The 27,890-nt window shown below is 42.1% G+C and overlaps 1 long non-coding RNA gene across 1 annotated transcript in view; it reads left to right on the top strand.

Annotated features, from left to right (window-relative positions):
* The first annotated feature begins 1,283 nt into the window (after positions 1-1,283).
* Positions 1,284-27,890, top strand: part of LOC131184839 (uncharacterized) — a 162,523-nt gene continuing 135,916 nt past the window's right edge. The window contains exon 1 of the long non-coding RNA XR_009152041.1: positions 1,284-1,393. This is a non-coding gene — a long non-coding RNA (uncharacterized LOC131184839). The remainder of the gene's footprint in view (positions 1,394-27,890) is intronic.

Below are 27,890 nucleotides of genomic sequence, written 5' to 3' on the forward strand. Positions count from 1 at the left end.
GACTGCCGGCTGCCTGCAATTTGGCAGTTTGATTCTCACCAGGCTCAAGGTTGACTCAGCCTTCCATCCTTCCGAGATGGGTAAAATGAGGACCCAGAATTGTTGGGTGCAAGAGGCTAACTCTGTAAACTGCTTAGAGGGGGCTGTAAAGCACAGTGAAGTGGTATATAAGTCTAAGGGCTATGGCTATCAGGTCATGTTTCCTGCCTTGTTGATCTGGACAACAACTCACTTCATCAGGCACACTTTTTTTAAATTATTTGCATTTATATCCCGCCCTTCTCTGAAGACTCAGGGCGGCTTACACTATGTTAGCAATAGTCTTCACCCTATTTGTATATTTATATACAAAGTCAACATATTGCTATACTTGCAATGAAGTCGTTCCCACGGATCAGGTGGCCTATCGGGATGCTTTGGCTCACTGAATGTTTCAATCCAGAAACTGATTCCTATCAAGTTACTACCACCATTACTTGACAGCATCGGCAACGAGGTAGATGAAGAAAATAAAGAGGTATCCACAGACATCCTGTTCTGGGCCTCAATGACCATCCAACTGTGCTGACCTCTGAGGCCAGCCTAGGTTTCTAGACCCTCACAGTTTTGTATGCCAGCCTACATTCAGTCTGTAATCCTGGCTTCTCTTGATTCAGGCTTACCATTAACAAGCGCAAAATAGTTCCCCAGACAACAGCTTTAAGGAGTTTTACAAGATGAGATTTACTCCACCACAACTGACAATCCCACCAGAGAAGCTGATTAGAAATAAATAGAGCAAGACCTGGACTAAACAGCTTCAACCACCTAGCAATTCTGTGTTCCCAGGACTTTTAGGGAGGTTGTTTTTTTTTTCCCCTTTTGGCCAAATGGGAAAAAAATGGAGTTATAGTTTTTAGCTCAAAATAGTAGTAGCGGTCCACCCAGTGAGTGATGTTATAAATAGTATCTGGCTTTGGATTGGACGACCGGGTTGTAGTCTCCAACTAAGGATGAAGTATCCCTCCTCTTTTTTAAGTAGGGAAGAGTTTTTAAAATCAGTGCAGTGCAGTATACACATTGGGAGAGGAGGAGAGGAGGGGAGGGGAGGGGAGGGGAGGAGAGGAGAGGCAAGAAGAGAAGAGAAGAGAAGAGAAGAGAAGAGAAGAGAAGAGAAGAGAAGAGAAGAGAAGAGAAGAGGGGAAAGGAAGGCAAGGGAAGGGAAGAGAAGAGAACTGAAGAGAAGGGAAGGGAAGGGAACTGAAGAGAAGAGAAAAGAAGAGAACTGAAGGGAAGGGAAGGGAAGGGAAGGGAAAGGAAGGGAAGAGAACTGAAAAGAAGAGAAAAGAACTGAAGAGAAAAGAAGAGAAGAGAAGAGAAGAGACGAACTCTCCCATTGATCCTAAATGATAAAGTAAGTTGAGTTGAAAAATGTGGAACATCTAAATGGGCCATGGTTAATCAATATAATTGTCCTTGTAGGTTCTATATAGCAGTAGGAAGCAAGTCAGAAACTGTGTATCGTGGAGAAGAGACAAAGGCATTTTTTTTTTTTAAGAATCAGAGCTGGGGTCCAAAATGCACCACCTGTAAGGAATGTCCAAAAGATCCTGGAAACGGCACCTGAAAGACAAGGGTCACTCTTTTAAAGACAGCAAGGTTCACATTCTGGACCGAGAGGACCACTGATTTGAAAGAGGAATCAAAGAGGCCATCTGTGTTAAAATTGAGCAGCCCTCCCTCAACAGAAGGGGAAGGATATGACCCTACCTATCTCCTGTTTACAACACAGTCCTTTCAAAACTCTCAAGAAGGCTCCACACCTGTTTGCACTCAGGTGGACTCTGAAGACACAGAGAGCAATGATAACAGCAATAGCATTTAGACTTATATACCACTTCACAGTGATTGACAGCCCTCTCTAAGCAGTTTATAGAGACAGCAAATTGCCCTCCAACAATCCGGGTCCACATTTTACTGACCTCAGAAGGATGAAAGGCTGAGTCCAACTTGAGCTGGTCAGGATTGAACTCCTGGCTGTGGGCAGAGTTTGCCTGTAAGAGTTTGATTCTGTTGGGGGTGTTACTTGGAACCCTAACAACTGCATTTCTAACCACTGGTACCAGCAGGGCTCTTATAGATAAACTCCCAAGTGGCCTCAACAACTCTTAAGACTGCTAACAATTGGATAACTGCAAAGAATAATAATCTTTCCATTCCCCACCAATTAGTAAGAACTGAAGAAACTTCTTGGATAAGAAGTTGTACCAGGCAGGTCCAGTTCCTTTTTTTGGGGGGGGGGGAAGGGGGAAGCACCTTTGCGACAACCATGACCTGGATAGCTGAGAACCTCTACATAAAAGGGAGATAAGTATAATTCAGAAGTGTTGCAGAGGGAGAGTCAAAGCTATCCTGACATATCAACGTCATTTGGGAAGTATTCAGGGGTGGGCTTCAAAAATTTTAGCAAGGAGTTCTCTGCCCGGTTACTGGGAGGGCATGACCATGGTGGGCGTGCCTAGTTGGCCTCCTGCACCAGGGCAGTGGGGGGCATTTTTGTCTTCCCCAGGCTCTGGAGGCCCTCTGGAGGCCGGAAACAGGCCCATTTCCGGCTTTCCCGAACTTCCGGTAGGCCCGTTTTTCATCCTCCCCAAGCCTCTGCGTGTGCCCTGCACTTACCTTCATCCAAAACAGGCCATGTGGGGACTCCTGGGAGGGGAGTGGCAGGGTAGGCGGGGCCAGCCAGGAGTGGGATTTGTGGGTTCTCTGAACTGCACAGAATCTTAGCTAGAGCTTCTCCCTAACCCCTGCGAACCCCCAGCAGCCCACCTCTGGAAATATTCATCTCACTGATTGGGCTCCATATTCTTAGGATCTCTCTACAAGCAAGAGCGGAGACACCAATCAGCAAGCCTTTTAATTTGCCAACATCAATTTTAGTGCTCCGATTTCTCAGCAGAATCACGACCACCTGTTGGAGAGTACAGATGTTGAACCAGGCAGGAGGCCTTCCCTTCCCTTTAAGATGAAGGAAGAGTTTCATTACGTTTTGTAAACCTGTCAAGATTTGTATTTGGTTTGTTTATACAATGGCTTCTTTACACTTCGGACCAACACTTCTCAAATTTCCATACTCAAAAATTTGCTCGGTGGGCTTTGGAAAAGCCGAGTTTCCCCACCAGATGGGAAAGAAAATTAGGGCATGAATGCAACTTGGGTTCAATCAGTGAAGAGAGGTCTACCATTCCATGTTCTGCATCGACATTTGATTTGCAATTGCATAAAAAACACCAGACCTTGATGGAAAACTGTACCCCCCCCCCAAAAAAAAGTCACAAGACCATTGGGATAGTATAGTGTGCTTCAAAACAGAAATAGTGGATAGAAATACCATAAAACTACTTTATTTACGTTCAAAAGCAGGGACTAAGAAGACATTTCCTCAGTTAGAACAATTCATCATAATTTTGATTTTGTCTCCAAAAGTTGTGGATGTTCCACCACTGTAGAGATTGGACAACCATTTGATAGAAATGGGATAGGGTTTCCTGCATGAGCAGGGGGTTTGATTAGAAGACCTCCAAGGTCCCTTTCAATTCTTTCATTCTGTTATTCTGCTGTTCTGTTGTTATTCTGTTCTAATTACCACAGATAGAATCTAGACCTTTAGCAGGGTGATTATCTATGTTGCCAAAGAGTTTGAGAGCTGTGTGTTTATACATGAATTTGTGTGTATGAGTGTATGTGTGTGTGTGTGTGTGAGAGAGAGAGAGAGAGACAGAGAGAGAGAGAGACAGAGAGAGAGAGAGGGAGAGAGGGAGAGAGAGAAGGTCCAAAAGCTCCAGAGATTCCAATAAAGGAAAGCATATTCTGAGAAAAAGGGCATAATTTTAAAATGAATAGAAAATACCACTGGCAGAATTAACTAATGTTCAGGAATGGATAAAACAGAACTCTTGAGAAGATCCATGGAATGAAACTAATCTGTCACATTGGCAAACAAGCTTAATAAATCATATGTTGTTGCTGTTAGCTTCTTCTTTGACTTGGTCGTGGACTGTAACTATTTTTTTACAAAATCCCTTTTTTTTCCTCAGGAGTCATTGAATGGCAAGTTATGTGACAGCTAGCTAGCTAGATGACAGACAGATAGACAGACAGATAGATAAATAGATAAATACAGCAGTGGCCAAAATTGTGGAAACCTTTTGGGAAAAGTATATTTTCTAAAATTAGCTAATGACACCACTTTTTTGGAGTAATACCAAAAATTATCTATCAATGGAAAGATAATTTAATCAAGAATGTAATGCAATAACTTTTATGAAGTATTTGTTACTAAAACAGCAGTATAAATAGTATAAAGAAGAAAAGTGAAAAATGTAGAAAAAACAATATTATAGAAAAATTATCACCGTAGGAAAAAATGAGATACACAAAAATTATCACCATGTCAGTTAATGCTTATTTGGGTAACCTTTATCATGAATTACGGCCTTACAATGTCTTCCCATGGAGTGAAGCAATTTTTTTAGTTCTGCAGCTGTTATCATGTGAAACCAAGATTGAAGGATTGCTTCTATTAATTGGGTTTTATTGCTGGGTCGCTTCTGACTAACAAGTTTCTTTACTTGGCTCCCTAGATTTTCCATTGGGTGAAGGTCTGGGCTATTCCTAGGCCATTCCAGCACTGGAATAGGATTATCTTGAAACTCCAGAAAAAAAAGTGGTGTTATTAGCCATCAAACCTCAAAAATACACTTTTCCCAAAAGGTTTCCACAATTTTGGCTACTACTGTATATTGATATATAGATAGATAGATAATTGATAGTGAGAGAGAGGATAAACAGACAGATCCAGATCCCCATTGGTATACAAATATCCTGTCACTGTTCTGAGGCCCTGTGACAACTATTTTAAGTCTAAAATGGAGCTCTACTCATTGACTTCCTTTTCTCCCTGACCACCGCCGATTAAAACTCTCTAGAAACACAGTTTCAACACCACTAAGATTAATATCGATATAATGTGATGCCTCAGTGGCTAAAACGCTGAGCTTGTCAATTGAAAGGTCGGCAGTTCAGCGGTTCTAATCCCGAGTGCCACGTAACGGGGTGAGCTCCCATTACTTGTCCCAGCTTCTGCCAACCTAGCAATTTGAAAGCAGGTAAAAAATGCAAGTAGAAAAATAGGAACCACCTTTGGTGGGAAGGTAAAAGTGTTCCATGCACCTTTGGCATTTAGTCATGCCGGTCACATGACCACAGAGACGTCTTCGGACAGCGCTGGCTCTTCGGCTTTGAAACAGAGATGAGCACCACCCCCTAGAGTCAGGAACAACTAGCACAGGGGAGGGGTCTTTTACCTTAATGTCCCTATATTTTCATATGGCACTTGCTGAACTGTTGTACTCAGCCATTAGGGCTCTTTTTAACGCCAGGAGGGACTTCATCCATTCTTCCTTGCTTGCACTGGAGATGGCGTACAAGACACCAAAATTAGCTTTTAAAATTTTAGAGAATTCAGATCTTTACAGCCATCTGCCTCTCTCCTCTTCCTCCCCCCCTCCCTCCTTTTCTCTTAAATACAGTATTACCTTGAAAACGGAGCATGGCATTTTCCTTCTCAGTGTTGATATGCAATTATAAGATCTTGGGGCCTTTTCAGTCTTGAGCATGTGTGGGTGGTTGTGTGAACAATACTTACTTTTTCTCTTTCTTTCTCCCTAGAGCAATTCTCAAGCAGCAGAGGGCAGGGGGAAAGGAGGAGGAGTTGGCTTCAACAGTTGTCTAGGCCTGCTTAGACCTTCAGGGGGGTCACAAAGGTCAGGCTTTTGTATGGCTGGTTTCTTGAGTTTCTTTACACTCTTTGTCTGGTGAGAGATCAATAACTGGGTTTTGTTTTTATGCTCCTTCTGTTGAAAATGAAAGATATTCAGCCTCCAAATAAGAAGCCACACTTGTTCTTTCTGGAGTTTTTTTTATTTTTTTTATTGCGATACTTTTGTGAAATGATGTTCAGGTTTAGGTTCTTGAATGAAAGGGCTTGAAATAGATAGGCACCCTGGGAGCAAATGGGCATGATCCATTTAAAAAAAAAAAAAAGCAACCCTCAGCAGGCAGTAATGAGCATTTAACAGAATAGCAGAGTTGGAAGGCACCCTGAAGATCTTCTAGTCCTACCCCTCTGCTCAAGCAGATCTTCTAGTTCCCCCCTCCCCAAATGGCTGTCCATTTTCTTCCGGTGATGCAGTACCCACAACTTCTGAAGGCAAGCCTCATATCGGACATTAATACAATCCAACGAGTCCAGAGATATTTCACAAGAAGAGTCCACCACGCCTCCACTCGCAACAAAATACCTTATGCCACCAGACTTGAAAGTTTGGGCTTAGACAACTTAGAACAGTGGTTCTCAACCTTTATAGTGCTGCGACCCGTTTAATACAATTCCCCACGATGTGGCGACCCCAACCATAAAATTATTTTCGTTTTGAATTTATCGCGCCTGAAGCCGTATTGGCTAGCGATCTGAACTGCTTGCGATTGCCTTGAGGATGGAGGCATTAAAGCAGAGACTCCTCCCCTATTAAGTTCATCGCACCTGAAGCCAGATTAGGCTAGCGATTGGGAGTGATTGCAGCTGGCTTGAGAGGGAGACATCAGAGCAAAGATTTCTCTCTTTTTTAATTCATCGCGCCTGAAGCCGAATTCGGCTAGTGATTTGAAGAGCCTGCAGTTGGCTTGTGGAGTCAACCATTGGAGCGCGATTCTTCGACTCACAAGTATACTTCCCATATTTCTGATGGTCTTAGGCGACCCCTGGCAAATCATCATTCGACCCCCAATGGGGTCCCGACCCACAGGTTGAGAACCGCTGACTTTGCCATCTTCAGTCTAACCTAAGCATAGTACACAAAATTATCTGCTACAACGTCTTACCTGTCAATGACTACTTCAGCTTCAACCACAACAATACATAAGCACACAATAGATACAAACTTAAGGTAAACCGCTCCAAACTCGATTGCAGAAAATATGACTTCAGCAACAGAGTGGTCAGTGTCTGGAATGCACTACCAGACTCTGTGGTCTCATCCCCAAACCCCCAAAACTTTAACCTAAGGCTGCCTACTGTTGACTTCACCCCATTCCTAAGAGGTCTGTAAGAGGCGTGCATAAGAGCACCAGCGTGCCTACCGTCCCTGTCCTAATGTTCCCTTTAATTGTATTGATTTTATGTATTCGATTCATGCTTATACTTATATATATATATTATCTAATACGTACTCAACAAATTAATTAATTAATAAAATAAAATAAAATAAACCCCCTGCTCAAGCAGGAGACCATATCCCATTACAGACAAATGGCTGTTCAGTCTCTTCTTAAAACCTCCAGTGATGGAGTGCTGTCTCAATTCGCAAAAAAAGATACATGGAAAGTAGATGCACTTGGAAAAGTTGCATGTGGGGGGGAAAAAGTGTACATTATTTTAGGAATTATACATGCAATGCATACGTACATATATACATAAAAAGTTAAAGGTTCCCCTCGCATATACAGTATGTGCTAGTTGTTCCTGACTCTAGGGGGCGGTGCTCATCTCCGTTTCAAAGCTGAACAGCCAGCACTGTCCGAAGACGTCACCATAGTCATGACTCAAGGTGGACCCTATTTTTCTACTTGCATATTTTATGTGCTTTCGAACTGCTAGGTTGGCAGAAGCTGAGACAAGTAATGGGAGCTCACCCCTTTACTAGGGATTCGCACCGCTGAACTGCCAACCTTTCGATCAACAAGCTCAGCAAGCCACGGAGCTACCGCATCCCTTACATATATACAGACACAAATAAAATTGATTTGATTTTGCACCATCAAGTTAATGTTGCCTCTTTGTGTCCATCTAGATCAGTGGTTCTCAACTTGTGGGTCGTGACCCCGTTGCGGGTCGAATGACGATTTGCCAAGGGTTGCCTAAGACCATCGGAAATATGGGAAGTATACTTGCGAGTCGAAGAACCGCGCTACAATAGTTGACTCCACAAACCAGCTGCAGACTCTTCAAATCGCTAGCCGAATTCGGCTTCAGGCGCGATGAATTAAAAAAGAGAGAAATCTTTGCTCTGATGTCTCCCTCTCAAGCCAGCTGCAATCACTCCCAATCGCTAGCCTAATCTGGCTTCAGGCGCCATAAACTTAATAGGGGAGGAGTCTCCGCTTTAATGCCTCCATCCTCAAGGCAATCGCAAGCAGTTCAGATTGCTAGACAATACGGCTTCAGGTGCGATAAATTCAAAACAAAAATAATTTTACGGTTGGGGTCGCCACATCGTGGGGAATTGTATTAAAGGGGTCGCAGCACTATAAAGGTTGAGAACCACTGATCTAGATAGATAGATTATTCTCCAAGATGACTATATTTAGAAATAACGGTGCAGCTTAATCTCAGATAAAGAATAAGCTTCCTGATTTTAAATAAATTGGCTGGGAGAAAATGGAAGAAAATCAGTATATTCTCGGTTATTTTTAATTTTTTAATTGCAAAACCTCACACACAAAAAAAGCACTTGGGCTTTACAGTATTTCCAGTATTTGAGGGGCTGCCACAAAGAACAGGAAGTCAAATTATTCTCCAAAGCACCAGAAGGCAGGACAAGAAACAATGATTGGAAAGTAATAAAAGAAAGACGCAATCTGGAATTAAGGAGAAGCTTCCTAACAGTGAAGACAATTAACTAGTGGATCAGCTTGCCTTCAGAAATCGTGGTCACTCCATCACTGGATGTTTTTTAAAAAGAGACTCGGTATGTCTAGTTTAATGAAAAGAAGGACTAGGGGAGACATGATAGCAGTGTTCCAATATCTCAGGGGTTGCCACAAAGAAGAGGGAGTCAAGCTGTTCTCCAAAGCACCTGAGAGTAGAACAAGAAGCTACAGGTGGAAACTAATCAAGGAGAGAAGCAACTTAGAACTAAGGAGAAATTTCCTGACAGTGAGAACAATTAATCAGTGGAACAACTTGCCTGCAGAAGTTGTGAATGCTCCAACACTGGAAATTTTTAAGAGAATGTTGGGTAACCATTTGTCTGAAATGGTGTAGGGTTTCCTGTCTGGGCAGGGAATTGGACTAGAAGACCTCCAAGGTCCCTTCCAACTCTGTTGTTGTTGTTGTTGTTGTTTTGTTATTATTAACCATTTGTCTGAAATGATTCTCCTGCTTGAACAGGGGGCTGGACTAGAAAACCTCCAAGGTTCCTTCCAGATTCTATTCTATTCTATTCTATTCTATTCTATTCTATTCTATTCTATTCTATTCTATTCTATTCTATTCTATTCTATTCTTCTGTCCTGTCCTGTCCTATCCTATCCTATCCTATCCTATCCTGTCCTATCCTATCCTATCCTATCCTATCCTATCCTATCCTTCCATTCTGCTGGTATGAAGTGCCTTATTCAGTTATAAATCTGCTGCACAGCTTTTTTTTTTAAAGGTCTAATTTCATTCTTTCTCCCCCCCCCAATTTTAGTTTTATGTGACAGCTGATCCAGTACAGATGAAAATATGTAAAACAGCTCAACTTTTTTTTTTTTTTAAATCACAGTTTGTGATTGAAAACAGGCAAATCTTGACCTTGGGATATATTATTATAGGGATACAGTGGGAAACTGTTGGTTGAGTGGGAGAAAATTAAGAAACTATGCAAGTGGTTATTAACACTACAAAATTTCACATGAGAAGAAAGTGAGGTCAGACTTTTAACAATCGTCCAACAGCCCATTGAATTCATCTAAATATGTAAAATACTACTCAAATTTCCTTAGTTTCTCAAGCAATTCCCATAAACATGTTTTAAATTCAGCTTTCCAAACAGTTGGATAAAGAGATGTACTCAGTCTCACAAATGTAGGTCTTTATAAATTCCTCTCTCTCTCTCTTTTTTTACAGCAAGAACTGCTTATAAATGCTTTAAAATAATTGTTGAAGATAAATTAATGGAATCACAAGTGAATTTAGATGGATTGAGGAAAAGATAAGTGCTATGCATTAGAGCTACAGAGAAGTCAGTTCAGTGATGCAGTTCAATACCAGTTTGACTGAATGATTGAAACTTATCAACCAGAGGTGGGTTTCAGCAGATTCTGACCAGTTCTGGAGAACCGGCAGTGGAAATTTTGAGTAGTTCGGAGAACCGGTAGTAAAAATTGTGACTGGCCCCGCCCCCATCTATTCTCTGCCTCCCAAGTCCCAGCTGATTGGAGGAAATGGGGATTTTGCAGTATCCTTCCCCCGGATTGGGGAGGGAATGGAGATTTTACAGTATCCATCCCCTGCCATGCCCACCAAGTCACGCCCACCAAGCCATACCTACAGAACCGGTAGTAAAAAAATTTGAAACCCACCCATTATCAACCCTGAAACCAATCTGGAAATCAGGTTGCCAAATCGAATCAGATGCATTTGAATCAAGCTGATGATTTGGAGGGGCTTTTGCACCAAAGTTCAATTTTTCAAACGGCTTCAAATCATCAAACGGGATCAAATCAAGTTAACGCTTTAAATGTGTGCTATATCAGGGGTCTCCAACCTTGTTCCCCTTAAGCAAAGCTGGCTGAGGGACTCTGGGAGTTGAAGTCCACAAGTCTTAAAGGGACCAAGGTTGGAGACCCCTGTGCTATATCAAACAAATAGAAATCAGGGTAATTACATAATTCTATTTAATTCATACTACGGTCAACATAAAAGTAAAGGTGTACATTACTGGCATGACCAGATAACTTTTTTAAAAAAGAAAAGATGTTTTGGCAGGCAAAAATCTGCAACAACACAAATTGTTGATAAAGTTGCATTTGTACCTTGTAGAACGTGTGTTTTGCTAATCCTAAACTAATTTGGGAGTTATTCCTGGTCATATTAAAATTGTTGCATTGTTCTTACCTCATATTTATTTTATTATATTTTGATATTTTTAGTGTAAAATACAGAAAGAAAGATTCATTTAATAAAGAATATATTAATAAAGAAATTCATTCATCCATTATCCATTCTATATATTTTTTTCCATTATTGCATAAAGAGCTAGGTAGAAAAATAAAAAGGTTCTGTCACTAAGCAAGTTGGGATTTTATATAAATGCGCAATATAAACCAAAATATATTTTGCACAATCTGCATTTACATACGCCGAGGAAGAAAATGTTTCCCAGAATAGATTTGGACAAATCTAAAAAGGCATGTTGCAAATGTGCAAAGGTCTCTTATAGATCAAGACCTAGCAGTCATTACAGACTCTTCCTGGGTGTTCCAGAATTTGCAAAATGTACTTAACAATTTCAGAGTCCTTCATTTAAAAGCTGGGGTTAAGGTTAGAACTATTGAACTGGTGGCTGTTCATCTCCATTTAGAAAATAAAATAAATCACTCTTCCCTTCAAATCCAGTTCAAAAATCTTAACTAACTTCCAGTATCCTAGGACATTCACACAGTAGTAAAAAAACAACAAGAACAACTATAGTGGTCATAACCGAAGCCTTATCATGAACAATACATAGGTAGCCCCTGAAGTATGAACACAATTGAGCCCACAATTTCTGTTGCTAAATGAGACATTCGTTAAATGGGTTTTGCCCAGTGGTAAAATGTAAAATTTGTTACTACCGGTTCTGTGGGCGTGGTATGGTGGGGGGAGTGGCAATGTGTCTGGGTGGGCGTGGCCAACTTTTTTTTTAAAACTTTTTTAAACTTTTAAAAGCATTTTTTCTACAACCTCTTCAGCCAAAGAGGTTGTAGAAAAAATGCTTTTAAAAAGGCTCTGACGATCCCAGCTGAGCCGTGCGATCATCAGCCTTTTTTTTTTTGCTTTTAAAAGCATTTTTTCAATTGAAGAAAAAAAATGCTTTTAAAAGTAAAGAAAAAACACCTCTGATGATCGCGCGGCTCAGCTGGGCATGTGGGGGGGGGCAGGATTTTTGCTACCAGTTCTCCGAACCACCTGCCGCCATCGCTACTGGATCGGTCCAAACTGGGAGCATTTCACCCCTGGTTTTGCCCCATTTTAAACCTTTCTTGCCACAGTTAAATAAATCATTGCAATTGTTAAGTTAGTAACATGGTTAGTAAGTGAATCTGATTCCCCATTAACTTAGCTTGTCAGAAGGCTGGCTGCAAAAGGCAGTCACATGACCCTGGGACACTGCAACCGTCATAAATATGAGTCAATTGCCAACCGGCTCAACTTTGATCACATGACCATGGGGATGCTGCAATGATTGTGTGAAAAATGGTCATGTCACTTTTTTTCAATGCTATTGTAATTTCAAATGGTCACTAAACGAACTGTTGTAACTCGAGGACTAATTGTACAAACCACAATCTTGGCTTATTGACTCTCATCCATGGATGCCTCAGCCCAAACCTTGGATTATAGCTACCAATACTAGGTTCTTAATCATTTAAGAAATAGTAGCTTGGAAAAACCGATATTAAATGATTATGGTAACAAAAATTTGAGATAGAATAGAATAACAGAGTTGGAAGGGACCAATCCTACACCACTTCAGACAAAGGGTTATCCAACATCTTCTTTAAAACTTCCAGTATTGGAGCATTCACAACTTCTGCAGGCAAGTTGTTTCACTTATTGATTGTTCTAACTGTCAGGAAATTTCTCCTTAGTTCTAAGTTGCTTCTCTCCTTGATCAGTTTCCACCCATTGCTTCTTGTTCTACCCTCAGGTGCTTTGGAGAATAGTTTGACTCCCTCTTCTTTGTGGCAACCCCTGAGATATTGGAACACTGCTATCATGTCAGCCTTAGTCCTTCTCTTCACTAGACTAGCCATGCCCAGTTCCAGCAACCATTCTTCATATGTTTAGCCTCCAGTCTCCTAATCATCTTTGTTGCTCTTCTCTGCACTCTTTCTAGAGTCTCAACATCTTTTTTACATCATGGCCACCATGATGTAAGATGACGATGATGATGATGATGACGATGAATGATGATAGAAAAGAAAACAGGATCATAAAATGGGAGATGATGGAAAAAAGAAACGAGTTAAAAATGGTTCGTTCCTAAAATAAAAATACAGAAAGTTTGTTGCCAAGGAAACTTGGGGTTATTAAAGCTAGCAAAGTTTCTTGAAGTTAGAGTGAGTAGCCTGGACAAAACCCTTAAAGAGATTAAAAATAAAAGTCAGAATAGTTTTGGAAATACAAAGATCCAAACAACCACCACAAACCCCCACCTCCAAAAAAACGGGGGGGGGGGGGAGGGAATGAAACACTTTTCATTCTGGTTTCCCTTGAAGATTGACACAGTAGCTTCGCCCTCTCAACTCCTCCCCTCCTCCCATTTTTCCATGAACCGAATTCTTTTGGAGAAGCCTTGATATTTTCCCATCCTAAATATTCCCACGGACAATTGGCAAGGCAATTAGAGCAACTTGCAAAACTGGGATTTCTTCCAGGCATGAGTTAACTTGTGAAAACACCACTATTTTTCCCCTAATATGAACAGCAAAGTTCATATCCACATGAAATTCTTTGTGACCCATGAGAGAGTCGGATGGGAAGAGCATTCTTGTATATTTATAGAAAGAGTGAGAAATACATGAAATACTTTTTCCTCTCTTTCTCTCCCATTGAATTCTCAGATCTCAGTATGTATATTTTGCTTGAGTGTTCTTTCTCTCTCCTCTCTCTCTCTCTCTTTCAAAACATACGTTTAAATGCCTGGAGAGGATACGGAGCTATTGAGTTTCCTTGATGTTGCCAGAAAAAACCAGGAAGTGGCGCTTAAAGGCATCGTGTCTAAGAGCCAGTTTTTGTTTTAAAGATGTTGTTTTGTTTTAAATTGTTATCTATTTGGCTTTCTACTTATGTTCGCAAGGGCTGACAGGAAACAAAAAACTGATTTGTGCCCCAGCAAGATAAAAACACAATCTGAATTTTCTCGCAGTGATTTAAAGCACAGGTTGTCCTCAACTTACAACCAATATTTCTGTTGCCCAGCAAGACGATTGCTAAGTGAGTGGGGGGCAGCTCATTTTACACCCTTTGTTTGTTAAGCAAATCAGCACAGCTGCTAAGTGAATCATGGCATTGTTAAATGAATCTAGCGTTGTCTTTGCTTGTTGGAAGCCATCTGGGAAGTTGACAAATGGTGATCACATGACCTCAGGACTGTGCAACTGTCATAAATGTCAATCCCAGGTGTCAATCCCCTGAATTTTGACCCCTTGATCATGGAGAGGCTGCAATGACTGAAAGGGTGAAAAGAGGGCGTAAGTCACTTCTTTCAGTGTTGTAGTAACTTCAAAGGGTCACTAAATGAACAAGTTGTAAGTTAAGGACTACCTATAGCGAGAGCCATAGGGACGTGGTGGCTCAGTGGCTAAGATGCTGAGCTTGTCGATCGAAAGGTCGGCAGTTCAGCGGTTCAAATCCCTTGTGCCGCGTAATGGGAAGAGCTCCCATTACTTTCTCCAGCTTCTGCCAACCTAGCAGTTTGAAAGCACGTAAAAAATGCAAGTAGAAAAATAGGGACCACCTTTGGTGGGAAGGGAACAGTGTTCCGTGCGCCTTTGGCATTGAGTCATGCCGGCCACATGACCACGGAGACGTCTTCGGACAGTGCTGGCTCTTCGGCTTTGAAATAGATGTGAGCAGCGCCCCCTAGATTCAGGAATGACTAGTACATATGTGCCGGGGGAACCTTTACCTTTACCTTATATAGAAAGCTGTGGTGGCGCAGTGGTTAAAATGCAGTATTGCAGGCTAATTCTGCCAATGGCCGGCCGTTTGATTCTGAATGGCTCAAGGTTGACTCAGCCTTCCATCCTTCTGAGGTCTTTAAAAGGAGGACCCAGATTGTCAGGGGCAACAGACTGACTCTGTAAACTGCTTAGAGAGAGCCGAAAATGCACTGTGAAGTGCTATTCCTGTATTGGTTTGGCCAGCCTAAGATATTGTCCTCTTCATTTGGCATGAAATATAATCATGCAGACTGAGGCACAAATCCGACCATTTCATTCCTACAGGATTTTGGAGCATCACAAATACCCATTGAAGGTTATTGACAATCTATTCTGATCTATAATTTGTCTCTACCAAGACAAAGAAATAAAGTCAAGAAAACCACCGAGAAATAAAAGTCAAAATAGTTTTTGAAACACAAAGATCCAAACAACCACCACAACCCCCGCTCCAAAAAAAAAAAAAAAAAAGGAGGGGGATGAAACACTTTCCCTTGAAGATTGACAAGATGGCTTCACCCTCTCAACTCTTCCCCTCCTCCCATTTTATAAACTTGGTGGTTTTCTTGCAGAACTTTCATTACTCAAACAGGTAACATGTAAGGAGTGGGGCTTGCTCTCAGTTTATATTCTAGTGCAGTGGTTCTCAACCTTTATAGTGCTGTGACCCCTTTAATACAATTCCCCATGATGTGGCGACCCCAACCTTAAAATTATTTTCGTTTTGAATTTATTGTGCCTGAAGCCGTATTGGCTAGCGATCTGAACTGCTTGCGATTGCCTTGAGGACGGAGGCATTAAAGCGGAGACTCCTCCCCTATTAAGTTTATGGCGCCTGAAGCCAGATTAGGCTAGCGATTGGGAGTGATTGCAGCTGGCTTGAGAGGGAGACATCAGAGCAAAGATTTCTCTCTTTTTTAATTCATCGCACCTGAAGCTGAATTCGGCTAGCGATTTGAAGAGCCTGCAGCTGGCTTGTGGAGTCAACCATTGGAGCGCGATTCTTCGACTCGCAAGTATACTTCCCATATTTCCGATGGTCTTAGGCGACCCCTGGCAAATTGTCATTCGACCCCCAACGGGGTCCCGACCCACAGGTTGAGAACCGCTGTTCTAGTGGCTTTCTTTATCAGTGTTGGTGGGGTTGGTCTTGGAGTTTCTTTGGTTCGGCCATAATTGAGGTGTTGTTTACTTGATTTTTTGTGGATGCTCCATCACTGGAGGCTTTTAAGAAGAGGCTGGACAGCCACTTGTCCGGAATGATACTTAGAACTAAGGAGAAATTTCCTGACAGTTAGAACAATTAACCAGTGGAACAACTTGCCTCCAGACATTGTGAATGCTCCAATACTGGAGGTTTTTAAGATGTTGGATAACCATTTGTCTGAAGTGGTGTAGGATTTCCTGCCTGGGCAGTGGGTTGGACTAGAAGACCTCTAAGGTCCCTTCCATTTCTGTTACTCTGATTGTTGGGCTGATGTTACTCTTGGAGTTAATCTATGCTGATCTGGATGGTGATTGCTGGTGGAGAGGTGTTTTGGTCTTTGTGTTCCCTTTTGTGACTGGAAGCCCGGCTCGGGCTCTGCAGACACAACACTTTGGTTAGGTTTGTCCCTATTTTCGTCTATACAGAAAGTATTCCTGTGATGGAAGGGCAGAAGATTGGAAAAGTGGAATCAAGAAAAGATGGCATGGATTAGGTTCTCGCCATTTTTTAATTCGGACCCTGAGTTCTATTCTGAAACTGTAAATTTGTGGAAATAATAAACTACAGACATTCACATGATGAATTCAGAAATCTGTCGCTTATCTCTGGACCATTATCGCTGGACCATTCCAACTTCATATGTTAATAGGGTTAAAAATGTACTTTCATTTTAGTCCCATTTACACATTGCTGTAAAAGCAGCCTGTTCATTGTTATTGAAAGGCTATTGTTAATCTTTAGAAAGAGCTTTTAAACAGCGATAGCATTACAGCACTATTAATCATTACAGTTTAATGTAGTGCAACTTTTCATTTAAAAAGTTGCACATGCCTAAGAATTATACAGTGTTCCTATAGAGCCTTGTAGGCAGGGGTGGGCGTCAGATCCTTTAGCAATGGGTTCGCTGCCCCGTTGCTGGGTGGGCGTGGCCATGGTGGGTGTGGCCTACTCGGTCACCTGCACCATGGTGTGGGGGAGCATTTTTTGCCCTCCCCAAGTTCCGAGGGCTTTCCTCAAGCCTCCAGGAGGGTGAAAATAGCTTCCCCTGGAGTCCAGAGGCCAGAAACAGGCCTGTTTCTGGATTTCCAGAACCTCTGGTAGGCCTGTTTTTTGCTCTCCCAGACCCTCTGCATGGCCCTGCACTTACCTGGAATGATGAACGGGCCATGTGGAGACTCCTGGGAGGGGAGGGGCAGGGTGGGCGTGGCCAGCCAGGGGTGGCATTTGGGGGTTCGCAAAACCCCAGCAATCCTTAGCTAGAGAATCGCCTGAACCCTGCCAAACCTCCAGGAGCCCACCCTTGATTATAGGAACAACCTTTTCAAGCCATTAGGGATATTACAGAGTTGCCTGAACGTGGGGCAGCATATAACTTGAATATATTATTGTGTGTATGTGACTTTGTTAGTTCTATACTCTTGAGTTTTAGATCATTTTGCTCCCCGCAGTTGGCATTTTTTCAAATTGAGATGCTGGAAAGAGTGCAAAGAACAGCAAAGATGATTAGAGGATTGGAGACTAAGATTGGCGATGGGAATTATGAAAAGATTAATAGTAGTGCAGATTCAGTAAATAGTTTGACAATGTTGATGGAATTATTTGTTTAGCAGAGTGATGGCCTTCGGGAAAAAATTGTTCTTGTGTCTAGTTGTTCTGGTGTGCAGTGCTCTATAGCGTCGTTTTGAGGGTAGGAGTTGAAACAGTTTATATACAGTATGCAGTATACAGTATACAGTATACAGTATACAGGTCCTCAATGGAAGGCAGGTTGGTAGCAATTATTTTTTCTGCAGTTCTAATTAATAAATTATTTATTTATATATTAATTATTTATTTATATATTAATTAATAAATTATTTATCTTGTTATTAATAAATAACAAGATAAGGAGCTGGGCAGTTAAATTAGGGTCATGGAACTTCTATCTATCATTCATTCTTATGACTCTAAGAGCAGCTGGATGGATGGATGGATGGATGGATGGATGGATGGATGGATGGATGGATGGATGGAAGGAAGGAAGGAAGGAAGGAAGGGTGAGTGGATGGATGGATGGATGGATGATGGAAGTAAGGAAGGAAGAAAAGATGAAAGGAAGGAAGGAAGGAAGGAAGGAAGGAAGGAAGGGTAAGTGGATGGATGGATGATGGAAGGAAGGAAGGAAGGAAGGAAGGAAGGAAGGAAGGAAAGATGAAAGGAAGGAAGGAAGGAAGGAAGGAAGGAAGGAAGGAAGGAAGGAAGGAAGGAAGGAAGGGTGGATAAATGGAGTTGGCTGGTTGATTAAAACAGATGCTCATTATCATCTTTGTTCCAAAATTTGCTTCATTTATTTATTTGTTTCCTTTTGTGGATCCGAGTTTTTAATCCCTAAGTTATTTACACATTTGGAACTCTTCCTGCTTCTGCAGAAAATACCCATGAGAAAGATTTTTATTCTCACAGTACTTCAGAATTTGTGAAGAAAGTCACATGGCTCTTAAAAGCTCACAGGGGAGATTTTTTTTTTCTTAAAAGGCCATCCAACACTTGGTTTCATCGTCATTCATTTCTCTAATGTTGCAACCCCACTTGAGCAGAAGCAACAAATAACAAACCCATTGAATTGCAGCCTCTGCTTGGATCCGATGGGCTCCCTTCTGTTAGAGCAGCCGCTTGGAGGTTCGGTATAGTGTAAAAAGGCAACCGTTCCCCAGCTTTGTTAAATGAACAGAAGAAAGTGCTGTTTCCAGGTTGCAAAATATTTACTTCCTGTTCCATAAGCATCTTTAGCCCTTGTTAATTCATTTACAAAACACCAAAGTATCTTCCAAAGATTTTCTGTCCTTTGGTCATAGAAAAATATGGACAACACTGAATTCTAGTTATTATAACTGAGTTTAGTGTTTCTGTAGTGAAGTAGTTGGTGCCCAATCCTTAACAATCTTATCTGGACTTCATTTTGGTTTATCTGTTTTATTGCATTGATGCCTCCTATGTCTTCAGAAGAGGAAGGAAGGAAGGAAGGAAGGAAGGTAGGAAGGAAGGAAGGAAGGAAGGAAGGAAAGGAAAGGAAAGGAAAGGAAAGGAAAGGAAAGGAAAGGAAAGGAAAGGAAAGGAAAGGAAGGAGAAGGAGAAGGAGAAGGAGAAGGAGAAGGAGAAGGAGAAGGAGAAGGAGAAGGAGAAGGAGGGAAGGAGGGAAGAAAGGAAGGAGAGAGGGAGTGATGGATGAGGGAAGGGAGGGAGGGTGGGCAGAAGGGAGGGAGGAAGGAAGGAAAGGAAGGAAGGAGGAAGGAAGGAAGGAAACAGATACTCAAGTTTCTCTTTTGTTAGTAGAAATATTAATAACTTCTTGGCTTCTCAAGGGAGATTTCTGCAAACATATTGGTGCTTTGGGGCAAATGATTGAGAATGCAAAAAAAAAAAAGATATATTGCAATGTACCTCGTTTGATAGCTTGCCAACCTATCTGGCTGCACTTGGACAATGCAGATGGGTAGCCATATTGAACAGCCCAACAGGTTGGCTTGGGGGCTCCAGAAGGCACAGAATTGGAATTATGCATCTCTGGAGGAATCTCCAAATGTATTTCAAGTATTGCGCTAGAGTAAGAAATGGGAATCTATGTGGTTCTCAAAGTGGCCTACAGATCTCACGGTCTCTTATATTCCCGTAAGCAATGCTGGGTGAGAACAGTAGAAGTTGGAATCCATTAGTGTCTAAAAGGGCACCAAGTTCTCTTCAGTAGATGGAAATGAAGCACACCCTAAGGTTATGCAAGAACCTTTCCTTCTTCTTGGAAATCATTTTACTCCCCATGAAATTCCACAAATAGTTTTCCCCTGATGGAAGATTTACTCCCGGTTCTTTTCAGATTGTCTTAGAAATATGCTGAGCAACTTCCTTCCCCAAACTGTGTAATGATATTCTTGTTTTTAAGCCAGCTTGATTTGGATACAAGCCAGGTCCCCAATCAGGAGTTTGTAAGTCTCTTCTTCCTAGCTAGTCTACCAATCCATTTACAAGAATTTCTCCTTCTCCTTCCTCTCCTCCTCCTCCTCCTCCTCCTTCCTCTCCTTCCCCTTCTCCTCCTCCTTCCCCTTCTCCTCCTCCTGCCTCTCCTTCTCCTCCTCCTCCTCCCTCTCCTCCTCCTCCTCCTTCCTCTCCTTCCCCTTCTCCTCCTCCTTCCTTCTCCTCCTCCTTCCTCTCCTCCTCCTCCTCCTCCTCCTTCCTCTTCTTCTCCTTCTCTTTCTCCTTCTCCTTCTCTTTCTCTTTCTCCTTCTCCTTCTCCTTCACCTTCACCTCCTTCCTCTCCCCCTTTTTCCTCCTCCTTCCTCTCCGTCCCCTTCTCCTCCTCCTTCCTCTTCTTCTCCTTCTTTTTCTCCTCCGTCTCCTCCTCCTCCTCCTCTTCCTCCCCTTCATAACTTTTAAAGACATTTCTAAATCCTATAGATAAGGAATTCGAAAAGGTGAATCTCACGGCATTCTTCACTAGCCAACGGCTAATTTTGTATTGCTATTATTGTTGTTGTTATGGGTTACTTTGAATCAGTTTGTTAAAGGACAAAGAAAAAGAAAAACAAGCAAAAATCATAAAGCAGCAGAATTATGGGTTCAGCGTAAGCAAAATATATATGCAGTTGTACCATTAAAAGATGCATTGTTGGACAATCAAATTCTCCTCAATTTGGTTGTTGGCATCTTTGTTCAACTTCTGTCAAAAAGAGTCAAACAGAGCATTAATTTTTGAAGCAAAACCTCTCTGATTATTTCACTTGTGATTTAATCCAGAGCTAACCTCGGGGCACTGAAAGGTCATATGTCAGTGAATCAGGTTAGCCCCCTAACCTCCCTACCCAATTTTTTTTTTAAAAAAAATCATGTTTCATGATGCTTTTCCCTATTCTCCTGAGTTTCTTTTTTTTTTATTCACTATTACAGTGATTTCCCTGTAAAATGTTACACAGGGTTTTTGATAAAATGCTTTAAAAGAAGGAACATTGATACAGGGGAAAATAATATTTCTACCGAGGAGTCTTTGCGAGGGGAAAAAAAACTGTTTTAAGGCACTGGTTAGAAAGTCTTTTTTTGAGACAGCTTGGAGTGAAGGACTTGAATATCCTTGTATACCTTGAGTTAAAAGGTAAAGGTTCCCCTTGCATATATGTGCTAGTCATTCCCGACTCTAGGGGGTGGTGCTCATCTCTGTTTCAAAGGCGAAGAGCCAGCACTGTCCGAAGATGTCTCTGTGGTCATGTGGCCGCCATGACTCAACATCAAAGGGGCACGGAACACTGTTCCCTTCCCACCAAAGGTGGTCCCTATTTTTCTACATGCATTTTTTATGTGCTTTCGAACTGCTAGGTTGGCAGAAGCTGGGACAAGTAATGGGCGCTCACCCCATTATGCGGCACTAGGGATTCAAGCCACTGAACTGCCGACCTTTTGATCAACAAGCTCAGTGTCTTAGCTACTAAGCCACCCTTAGCCTTGAGTTAGGAAAATAAAATTAAAATCTAAAGTAGGGTGGAACTAGGTGGAAATGATCTTTCAAACTTTACCACCTAATTTGCAGGCAGACAAATTTGATGGCTGTTTTCTCCAGATTTCTTCAGAGGAAGTTCACCAGTTGTTTTCCAATGGATGGGTTGTAACTTCTACTAGAGGTTATTGAAAAAAGTTCAGAAATTTCAGCCTTGGCTCTACTGTCTATGAAGATTCTCAATCACCCATGTCCTAGTTGTCCCAAAAGCGCTTTTTCCAAAAGGCATCCAGACTTGCTTTTTTTTCCCCTTCAAAACATTTCACTGAATCAATTCCAGAACAGATGAAGCTTCTTGGATGAGAAGCGAAATGTTTTCAAGGGGGAAAAAAACCCCAAGGAAGTCAAGTTGCCTTTTGGAAAAAGCACCTTTGGGGCAACTCTGATTATGTTCATGATTTATCACTTATATCTTTTAAGTACACTGAGAGTTTATGCACCGAAGAAAAATTCCTTATGTGTCCAATCACACTTGGCCAATAAAGAATTCTATTCTATTCTATTCTATTCTATTCTATTCTATTCTATTCTATTCTATTCTATTCTATTCTATTCTATTCTATTCTATTCCATTCTATTCCATTCCATTCTATCCTTATTATCCTATCCTATCCTGTCCTGTCCTGTCCTGTCCTGTCCTATCCTATCCTATCCTATCCTATCCTATCCTATCCTATCCTATCCTATCCTAGTATCCTAGTATCCTAGTATCCTAGTATCCTAGTATCCTAGTATCCTAGTATCCCATCCTATCCCATCCCATCCCATCCCATCCCATCCTATCCCATCCTATCCTATCCCATCCTATCCTATCCCATCCTATCCCATCCTAGTATCCTTAGTATCCTAGTATCCTAGTATCCTAGTATCCTAGTATCCTAGTATCCTAGTATCCTAGTATCCTAGTATCCTAGTATCCTAGTATCCTATCCTATCCTATCCTATCCTATCCTATCCTATCCTATCCTATCCTATCCTATCCTATCCTATCCTATCCTATCCTATCCTAGTATCCTTAGTATCCTAGTATCCTAGTATCCTAGTATCCTAGTATCCTAGTATCCTATCCTATCCTATCCTATCCTATCCTATCCTATCCTATCCTGTTATCCTAGTATCCTATCCTATCCTATCCTATCCTATCCTATCCTATCCTATCCTATCCTACTGTGGCTGAATGAAGTGCTGAAAACCAGCAAGGCTGCTGACCACTTGCGAGAAGGGTGTGTAGCAGAAATCAGTATATTTTCTAAGGTTGTATGGGCTGTTTCATAGCCAAATGAATTCACCCTTTCCTGAACATAAAATCCCATCCAACATTCTCTTTTGCCTCTTAAAGAATCTGTTCTCTTTTATCACATTGAATGAAAGCTGGTAGAACTACACAGGAAAACTTTCTCTACCCAACCTTTGTTCTTACACTGTAAACAAGCAGCAATGAATGCGTTCATTCTTCCTTTATTGATGCGGGATATAATGTCTACAGACCTTAGCTGGGAAGTGGTAGCTGAGCCTTGACTCACAACCGGGGGGAAAGCTACCAGCATTCCCCAGACACTTTTATCTCCCCACCCTCATATTTCACCCCCACTAAAAGGGGTCAGAGGTGTTGGTGTAGAAACAGAGGGACTAACTGTTTTAGACAGGGTGGGAGTGTGACCTTTGCACATTTTCTAGACTAGTATTGTAGACTGAATCATCAGAGATGGTTAACAGGAATGCACTGAGTCACCTTGCTCTTCATATTGGTAGCCCTTCCCATGGAATAATAAACTCATGACTGAAGTACCCATCCAGTTTTGGTCACCACAATATAAAAAAGATGTTGAGACTGTGAAAAGAGTGAAGAGAAGAGCAACAAAATGATTAGGGGGCTGAAGGCTAACACATCTGAAGAACAGTTGCGGGAAATGGGTATGTCTAGCCTAGCAAGAAGAAGGCCTAGGGGAAACATGATAGCAGTGTTCCAAGTTCTAAGAGGCTGCCACAAAGTTTAGGGGTCAAACTGTTTTCCAAAGCACCAAAAGATAAGACACAGTGGATGAAAACTAACCAAGGAGAGAAGCAACTTAGAACTAAGGAGAGATTTTCCTGACAGTGAGAACAATCAACCAGTGGAATGGCTTGCCTTCAGAAGTTGTGGGTGTTCCATCATTGGAGGCTTTCGAAAAGAGTCTGGGCAATCATTTATCTGAAACGTTATAGGGTCTCCTGCCCAAGCAGGAGATTGGAAGGAACTTTCAGGAAGGAATATTCTATATTCTATGTCCTAGAACAGCGGTTCTCAACCTGTGGGTCGCGACCCCGTTGGGGGTCGAATGACGATTTGCCAGGGGTCGCCTAAGACCATCGGAAATATGGGAAGTATGCTTGCGAGTCGAAGAATCGCGCTCCAATGGTTGACTCCACAAGCCAGCTGCAGGCTCTTCAAATCGCTAGCCGAATTCGGCTTCAGGCGCGATGAATTAAAAAAGAGAGAAATCTTTGCTCTGATGTCTCCCTCTCAAACCAGCTGCAATCACTCCCAATCGCTAGCCTAATCTGGCTTCAGGCGCCATAAACTTAATAGGGGAGGAGTCTCCGCTTTAATGCCTCCGTCCTCAAGGCAATCGCAAGCAGTTCAGATCGCTAGCCAATACAGCTTCAGGAGCAATAAATTCAAAACGAAAATAATTTTACGGTTGGGATCGCCACATCGTGGGGAATTGTATTAAAGGGGTCGCAGCACTATAAAGGTTGAGAACTACTGTTCTAAGTTGTCTAAGCCCAAACTTTCAAGTTGTTTGGAGAAGGAAAAAAAGGCAATGAGGTGTCTTGTTGCTCTCTGTCCTGGTTGTTTCATTGCAGACATTTCATTACCCAAACTAGGTAACATCATCAATGCTAGTCCAGCAATCATGATGTTTAAACAGATTAAACAGGTTAACAGAGTTGGAAGGGACCTTATAGGTCATCTAGTCCAGTGCCCTTCTCAAGCAGGAGACACTACACAATTTCTGACAAATGGCAGTCCAATCTTTTCTTGAAAGTCTCAAGTGATGAAGCTCCCACAACTTCTGAAGGCAATTTCTGTTCCATTGGTTGATTACTTTGGTTTGGTTGATTATTTGGTTGATTGATGTCAGAAAGTTCCTCCTCATTTCTAGGTTGAATCTCTCCTTGGTCAGTTTCCATCCATTATTCCTTGTCTGGCCTTCAGGTGCTTTGGAAAATAGCTTGACCCTCTTCACTCTATGGCAGCTCCTCAAGTATTGGAAGACAGCTATCATATCTTCCCTGGTCCTTCTCTTCACTAGGCTAGCCATGCCCAGTTCCTACAACTGTTCATCGAATGTTTTCGTCTCCAGTCTCCTAATCATCCTGGTTGCTTTTCTCTGCACTCTTTCTAGAGTCTCAACATCTTATTTATAATGTGGTGACCAAAACTGGATCAAGGGACCACTCTAAGTGTGGTCTTACTAGGACTTTATAGAGTGGTATTAGTACCTCCCTTGATCTTGATTGAATCCCTCTGTTAATGCAATTTAGGATTGCATTGGTCTTTTTGGCTGCCGCTGCATACTGCTGGCTCATATTTAGCTGGTTGTCCACTAAGACTCCAAGTTGCCTCACACAATTACACCCAGGTTTCACCCAGTCTAAATGTATACTTTTGGTTTTTCTTACCTAAGTGTAGGACGTTACTTTTCTCTACACTGAATTTCATTTTCATGTTATCTAGTTTGGAAAATGAAATGTCTACAAGAAAACAACCAAGCTCAAAGAACACCAAAGACTCCTCGTTTCCACCCAGAGCTACAAATATCCTCCTTTATTGGAAACAACAACAACAAAAAAAGGCAGTCTCCAGACAAAACCACAAGGTTAGATCCAGGTGGTGGTAGCTTCACCTTGACTGCAAACGGATGACATTTCCCCATCCACAAGAGCTAGCAAATTCCCCCTGGACCAGCTCTTGAAGACGACACTGATTGAATGACCTCTCTGCCAAGTTCATGGCATTGTGGCTAGCAGACAAGTTCAGAGGTCTGACCTGAGGTCGGGGGGTTAGACGGTTCACTTCTGCTGCTGTTTGTCACCCAGGAAAAGGGGAAACTAGGCACGTCAAGAAGTAAAGATATTTAGATAATGAAAAAGGTCCAGGCGAATGATTCCTAGTTATAATGTCACCGTATTGCTCAACCTTTGTCTAAGATGTTAGTTACACAATTCCACTGTAGAGGTGTTGATCCAAGTTTTGACACAGAATAGGATAGAAAAGAGTTAGAATGGACGTTGGGGGGTCTTCTAGTCCAACCCCCTACTCAAGCAGGAGATCCTATACAATTTCAGACAAGTGGCTGTCCAGTCTTTCTAGAGACTCAAGATGTTGAGAGTCTAGAAAGAGTGCAGAGAAGAGCAACAAAGATGATTAGGGGACTGGAGGCTAAAACATATGAAGAACAGTTGCAGGAACTCGGTATGTCTAGTTTAATGAAACGAAGGACTAGGGGAGACAGGATAGCAGGGTTCCAATATCTCAGGGATTGCCACAAAGAAGAGGGAGTCAAGCTATTCTCCAAAGCACTTGAGGGTAGATCAAGAAGCAATGGGTGGAAACTGATCAAGGAAAGAAGCAACTTAGAACTAAGGAGAAATTTCCTGACAGTGAGAATGATCAATAAGTGGAATAAGTGGAACGACTTGCCTGCAGAAGTTGTGAATGCTCCAACACTGGAAATTTTTAAGAAAATGTTGGATAGCCATTTGTCTGAAGTGGTGTAGGGGGTTGGACTAGAAGACCTTCAAGGTCCCTTCCAACTCAGTTATTATGTTATGTTATTATGTCTTTTCCTGAAACCTGCAGTGACGGAGCACCCACAACTTCTGGAGGCAAGCTGTTCCGCTGGTCCTCACTGTTAGGAGGTTTCTCCTTAATTCCAGGTTGCTTCTCTCCTTGATTAATTTCCATCCATTGTTTCTTGTCCTGCCCTCCGGTGCTTTGGAAAATAATGCCAGAAAATAATGTAGATTTCCTTTAGAACTCATTCATGTTTTGCATTTGTTGTATTATATTAGGAATAGAAATCCTAATTTGAGTATCTCTATTCTTTCTGCTTTAGGGTCTTGTTGCTTTTAATTAGAACAGAGATCAAGTTGCACCACCACCCTTGGTTATGATTAATGGCAGTTTATCAAACTGTACAAGTATTTCAAAAATGGGGGGGGGATAAAAAGAGGGAGAACGTGGCAGTTTTGTTCATCATCTGAAAAAAGGGTTAAGAAAGGGAGCAGGAGATCATGGCAATTTTATCCTGTTGGGAGAGGCATCATATAAAAACAGTGAGAACAGTAATCGGACAATCTTTCCTTCCTTCCTTCCTTCCTCCTCTCCTCTCCTCTCCTCTCCTCTCCTCTCCTCTCCTCTCCTCTCCTCTCCTCTCCTCTCCTCTCCTCTCCTCTCCTCCCTTCCCTCCCCTTCCCCTCCCCTTCTCTTCTCTTCTCTTCTCTTCTCTTCTCTTCTCTTCTCTTCTCTTCTCTTCTCTTCTCTTCTCTTCTCTCCTCTCCTCTCCTCTCCTCTCCCGCCCCTCCCTCCCTCCCTCCCTCCCTTCTTCTCTCTTCTCTCTCTCCTCTCCTCTCCCTCCCTTCCCTCAAATCCCTCCCTCTCCTCTCCCTCCCTCCCTCTCTTCCCTCCAATCCCCTCCCCTCCCCTTCCCTTTTCTTCCCTCCCCTTTTCTTCCCTTCCCTTCCCTTCTCTTCTCCTCTCTTCTCTTCTCTTCTCTTCTCTTCTCCATTCTTTCCTTGTTCTCCACACAGGAAAGAAGCATACCTTTCCCCCACCCAGAGGCCCAATTCTCAAACCCAGCTGCTAAAGCCTGCATGAAATTAGGCTAATGATCACGTGTAGCCAAAATAGCTTTGCAAAATTCACCACCAAACTCCTGAATGGACAATTGGGTGAATGTTGTTTTTTTTCCCCCCAAAGGAAAAAGGAAAGGTCTTGTCCATTTTTCTTGGGCAGGATTTTCCTTAAGTGGTGATAATAATACAAACCTTGACAGAACACAAACTATTTCAGAGGGGGTTTTGGTCTGAGGATAACCTGAGAGGACATTTTCAAATAAACTTCTTGTAGGTTTTAGAGGAAGGGATGCTCCGTGGCTCAGTGGCTAAGACGCTGGGCTTGTTGATCGAAAGGTCGGCAGTTCAGCGGTTTGAATCCCTAGTGCTGTGTAATGGGGTGAGCTCCCGTTACTTGTCCCAGCTTCTGCCAACCTAGCAGTTTGAAAGCACTTAAAAAATGGAAGTAGAAAAATAGGTACCACCTTTGGTGGGAAGATAACAGCATTCCATGCGCCTTTGGCATTGAGTCATGGCGGTCACATGACCACAGAGACGTCTTCGGACAGCGCTGGCTCTTCGACTTTGAAACGGAGATGAGCACCGCCCCCTAGA

Source organism: Ahaetulla prasina, chromosome 13 (genome assembly GCF_028640845.1).
Source record: "Ahaetulla prasina isolate Xishuangbanna chromosome 13, ASM2864084v1, whole genome shotgun sequence".
Taxonomy (NCBI): Eukaryota; Metazoa; Chordata; class Lepidosauria; order Squamata; family Colubridae; genus Ahaetulla; species Ahaetulla prasina.